This window comes from Xenopus laevis, chromosome 4L (genome assembly GCF_017654675.1).
Source record: "Xenopus laevis strain J_2021 chromosome 4L, Xenopus_laevis_v10.1, whole genome shotgun sequence".
Lineage (NCBI taxonomy): Eukaryota > Metazoa > Chordata > Amphibia > Anura > Pipidae > Xenopus > Xenopus laevis.
This window is the reverse complement of record NC_054377.1, coordinates 103187579-103193578: the sequence shown is the minus strand read 5'-3', so window position 1 is coordinate 103193578 and position 6000 is coordinate 103187579.

The window sequence follows — 6000 nt, the reverse complement described above, 5'->3', positions numbered from 1 at the left end:
CTCATTGATATTGCAAATACAGCTCAAACCCCCCTCCTGGTCCTGAGTCTAGATGCGGAGAAGGCCTTTGATCGCCTTAATTGGGCATACATGAACATAGTGTTAGATCTAATGGGGTTTGGGGGTCCCTTCTGGAATGCAATCTCAGCTCTTTACTCTAATCCAACAGCAGCAGTTAAAATAGAGGGATGCCTCTCCTCTACTATTCCGATATCCAATGGCACACGCCAAGGATGCCCTCTTTCTCCCCTGATATATGCACTCTCAATTGAACCCCTGGCTACTGCAGTAAGAAATTCTCCGAATATACATGGCATCACTCACCGAGGAAAGACTTCCAAAATATCCTTATTCGCTGATGATGTCCTACTCAATATTACACGTCCTTTGACATCTCTGCCAAATTTACAGGCTTTATTAGAAACTTAAAGTAAGCTCTCCAATCACAAGATTAATCAGGATAAATCTGAGGCTCTCCCAATAAATATACCCCACTCTCAAGCCAAACTCCTACAATTAAATTTTAACTATAAATGGAAATCTGATTATATTAAGTACTTAGGTATCAGGATCACTCCTACTTATGCAACGCTATACAAGGAAAATTACACCCCCCTTCTCTCCCAGCTCTATAGTGACCTGGAGAAGTGGAACTCCCATACATGTTCCTGGTTTGGTAGGATGACCACGATCAAAATGGTATCCCTCCCTAGACTACTTTACCACTTTGAAACACTCTCTATTCGTATACCTAACAAGGTCATGAAGGCTCTGCAGGCTAGACTTACTAAATTCATTTGGGCCTCCAAGTCACATAGGATAGCTAGAAAGGTACTAATGACCCCAATTAAATGGGGGGGCCTGGGTGCTCCAGATATTATTAAATATTTCCTAGCAGCACAACTGCTACAAGCAGTAGCCTGGTCTGACAAATCACACTGTGGTAAATGGGTCACGATTGAAAATGATGCAATGTTTCCATATACAATAGCCTTTTTATTGTGGGATATTAACAAACTGATTCCCTTGACAGACATTACACTGAACTCTGTGAAACTGACTTTGGCCATATGGAACTATTCCAAATCACGCTACAATGTTGTTAAAGGCCCTCAGATTGACCCCTATCTTCGGCAGCCCGGACTTTGTCCCTGGCCTGTCCACCACATTTGCCCAACCCTGGTCGAGAAATGATCTAACGCAGGTGAGGGACTTCTACAACCCGTTGACTCGCAAACTCCACACCTTCCAAGAACTACAAGCTAAACTAAACATGGTGACTTACCCAATGCAATCAATACCTGCAGATCCGGCATTATGTCTTCAGGATGATTGGTCCCCAACTACCTCAAAACCAGACCCCACTGGACACTATTATGGCCACTAGATCACATAGAAAAGGTCTAATTTCAGATATTTACAGAATCCTCACGATAGACACGGAACTCTCATTTGTGAAACACAGATATATGCTATTATGGGAACAGACCTTGGGAGAAGAGCTCTCCTTACACGATTGGACTACAATTTGGGAAAACCTCAGGAAGGCTTCGGCATGTGTAACACATAAAGAGGTTAACTATAAAATCCTCACACATTGGTATATGACACCCGCCAAACTACAATCTATATATCCAACTACCTCAGCATCTTGTTGGAGACAATGTGGTGAAGAAGGCACATTATAACACATATTCTGGACTTGCCCCATTTTGGTGGATTATTGGAAGGGAGTTCTAGCATTACTAGAACCTCTACTGGGACAACCCCTGCATTTAGGCCCGCAAACGTTCCTCTTAGGGAAACCATTTCCAAGATTAAAGAAACATGTACAGAAACTGGCCAACCTTATACTAACCGCAGCTAAACGTCTTTTAGCTCGAAACTGGAAGACTCAGAGAGCTCCTTCAGATAACGAACTAAAAACAGCCATCCAAGATGTGAGACGGATGGAGTATTTGGCAGCACTACATCAAAAGTACAAAAACGAACGGCATGCTGCTGATGAATTAAAGCTTTATTTTACCGAATGTTACAGTGCGTAATGTCCATTACTACTGACGCGTTTCGTGCCCTTTGGCACTTCCTCAGAGTATAAAATTTATTTTTCAAACATGAAACTTTATAGCTACACACAATATTGACACAGCATTCTCTATCAGTGCTTAAAGGGACATGCCCTCAAATCTAAAACACCACATTGAATCAATTAAAAACATATAAAATCAATGAAGAGCTATAGATATGTTGATGCAATATACAATTTGAAATTTAAAATTTATCTATTCTCTACAAATTAGAGTTTCCAATAGTATATCAGTATTATTTCTCTGTCTCTAATGGTTACCCACTCTACACAATGTAATGTTTAATTTCACAATCTTTATTAAGGCCACAAGGCATTTCTGTCTGTAACGTAAACATCCACCATGCTTCTCTCTTATTCAATAATTTCTCAAGATTTTTCCCAGCTTCACATGCTCAATACCTTGAAAGGATATACATATGTCATTACCATTATGCTTAACTAGAATATGTTCAGCAATTGAGGAGGATCTATCTTTTCTACCAATACATGCTATATGTTCCAAAATCCTATCTTTCAATCTCCGCATAGTCCTCCCTACATACTGATGTGCACATATACAAGTTGCTAAATATACAACATAAGCTGTTTTACAATTTATATAAGTTCTGCAGTCATACTCTTTCCTAGTAACTGTACTCTTAAATTTTTTCGATATATTAATATAGCTACAGGCTTTACAAATTCTTGCTCCACATTTACTGTATATGTGCCCAAATAGCGTATCCAACTGGATGTATTACATATTTGGCAGTAGGGATGTAGCGAACGTCGGAAAAAAAGTTCGCGAACATATTCGCGAACTTGCGCAAAAACGCGAGCGGTTCGCGAACGGTTCGCGAACCCCATAGACTTCAATGGGAAGGCGAACTTTAACATCTAGAAAAGACATTTCTGGCCAGAAAAATTATTTTAAAGTTGTTTAAAGGGTGCAACGACCTGGACAGTGGCATGCCAGAGGGGGATCAAGGGCAAAAATGTATCTGAAAAATCTGCCTGTGTGTGCTTGGAAGAGATAGTGTAGGGGGAGAGCTGTTAGTGATTTCAGGGACAGATGATAGTAAGTTTGCTGGCTAGTAATCTGCTTGATACTGCTCTGTATTGGAGGGACAGAAGTCTGCAGGGATTTGAGGGACATTTTAGCTTAGGTAGCTTTGCTGGCTAGTAATCTACTGTTCTCTTTAAACAACTGCCATACGTTGACCTTGTAGGCATTGTTTGCCCAGTTTTTTTGGACGCAGCCACTGAAGCACAGTTGCCATAAAAAATATGCCATATAAATGCTGAAAATAGTAATTTTTCGCCATACGTTGACCTTGTAGACATTGTTTTGCCCAGTTTTTTTGGTTGCAGCCACTGAAGCACAGTTGCCAGAAAAAATATGCCATATAAATGCTGAAAATAGTCATTTTTTGCCATACGTTGACCTTGTAGGCATTGTTTGCCCAGTTTTTTTGGTCGCAGCCACTGAAGCACAGTTGCCAGAAAAAATATGCCATATAAATGCTGAAAATAGTCATTTTTTGCCATATACGTTCAGTCAACGTATGGCAAAAAATGACTATTTTCAGCATTTATATGGCATATTTTTTCTGGCCTCTGTGCTTCAGTGGCTGCGGCCAAAAAAACTGGGCAAACAATGCCTACAAGGTCAACGTCGTTGACCTTGTAGGCATTGTTTGCCCAGTTTTTTTGGCCGCAGCCACTGAAGCACAGAGGCCAGAAAAAATATGCCATATAAATGCTGAAAATAGTCATTTTTTTGGTCGCAGCCACTGAAGCACAGTTGCCAGAAAAATTATGCCATATAAATGCTGAAAATATGCATTTTTTTGGTTGCAGCCACTGAAGCACAGAGGCCAGAAAAATTATGCCATATAAATGCTGAAAATATAAATTTTTTTGGTTGCAGCCACTGAAGCACAGAGGCCAGAAAAATTATGCCATATAAATGCTGAAAATATGCATTTTTTTGGTTGCAGCCACTGAAGCACAGAGGCCAGAAAAATTATGCCATATAAATGCAGAAAATATGCATTTTTTTGGACGCAGCCACTGAAGCACAGTTGCCAGAAAAAATATGCCATATAAATGCTGAAAATAGTCATTTTTTGCCATACGTTGACCTTGTAGACATTGTTTGCCCAGTTTTTTTGGTTGCAGCCACTGAAGCACAGAGGCCAGAAAAAATTAAACCAGTAGGGTTTGCACCCTAGTTTGTAACGGTGGCGGAGGGAGGAGGAGGACGCTAAAGGACAGCTGTGTGTGGAGTCATGAGGCTTGAAGAGAAGGACAGCTGCATAGAAGTCAGAACAAGTCTTCCGGCGTGCAGTAACCCTCCGAGATCCACCCCTCATTCATTTTAATAAAGGTCAGGTAATCGACACTTTTGTGACCTAGGCGAGTTCTCTTCTCAGTTACAATCCCTCCTGCTGCACTGAAGGTCCTTTCTGAGAGCACACTTGAGGCTGGGCAAGACAAGAGGTTCATGGCAAATTGTGACAGCTCTGGCCACAGATCAAGCCTGCGCACCCAGTAGTCCAGGGGTTCATCGCTCCTCAGAGTGTCGATATCTGCAGTTAATGCCAGGTAGTCCGCTACCTGCCGGTCGAGGCGTTCTTTGAGGGTGGATCCAGAAGGGTTGTGGCGCTGCCTTGGACAGAAAAACATTTGCATGTCTGACGTTACAGACTGGCCAAAGGGCTTTGTCCTTGCAGGTGTGCTCGTGGCAGGATTACTGGCACCTCTGCCCCTGGAATGTTGATGAGTTCCTGAAGTGACATCACCCTTAAAAGCATTGTACAACATGTTTTGCAGGCTGGTTTGTAAATGCCGCATCTTTTCGGACTTGTGGTATGTTGGTAACATTTCTGACACTTTATGCTTGTACCGAGGGTCTAGTAGCGTTGCGACCCAGTACAGGTCCTTCTCCTTAAGCCTCTTGATACGGGGGTCCTTCAACAGGCATGACAGCATGAAAGACCCCATTCTCACAAGGTTGGATGCAGAGCTATCCATCTCCGCTTCCTCATTATCAAGGACTGCATCATCCACGGTCTCCTCCCCCCAGCCACGTACAAGACCAGGGGTCCCCAAAAGGTCACCACTAGCCCCCTGGGAAGCCTGCTCCTGTTGGTCCTCCTCCTCCTCCTCCACAAAGCCACCTTCCTCCTCTGACTCCACTTCTGGCACCTCTCCCTGCGTTGCAGCAGGTGCCTGGGTTCGTTCTGGTGATTCCGACCAGAAATCGTGCGCTTCCAGCTCCTCGTCACGCTGGTCTACAGCCTCATCTGTCACTCGTCGCACGGCACGCTCCAGGAATAAAGCGAAGGGTATTAGGTCGCTGATGGTGCCTTCGGTGCGACTGACCATATTTGTCACCTCTTCAAAAGGTCGCATGAGCCTGCAGGCATCGCGCATAAGCACCCAGTAACGGGGGAAAAAAATCCCCAGCTGTGCAGATCCAGTCCTACCACCCAGTTCAAAAAGGTACTCGTTGACGGCCCTTTGTTGTTGCAGCAGACGTTCCAACATAAGGAGCGTTGAATTCCAGCGAGTCTGGCTGTCAGAAATCAAACGCCTGACTGGCATGTTGTAGCGCTGCTGAATGTCAGCAAGGCGTGCCATGGCTGTGTAGGAACGTCTGAAATGGGCCGACACCTTTCTGGACTGGGTGAGAACGTCCTGGAATCCTGGGTACTTGGAGACAAAACGTTGGACTATTAAATTTAACACATGTGCCATGCAGGGCACATGTGTTAAATTGCCTAGTCTCAACGCTGCCAACAGATTGCTTCCATTGTCACACACCACTTTTCCGATCTGCAGTTGGTGTGGGGTCAGCCACCGATCGGCCTGTGACTGCAGAGATGACAGGAGTACAGATCCGGTATGGTTTTTGCTTTCCAGGCACG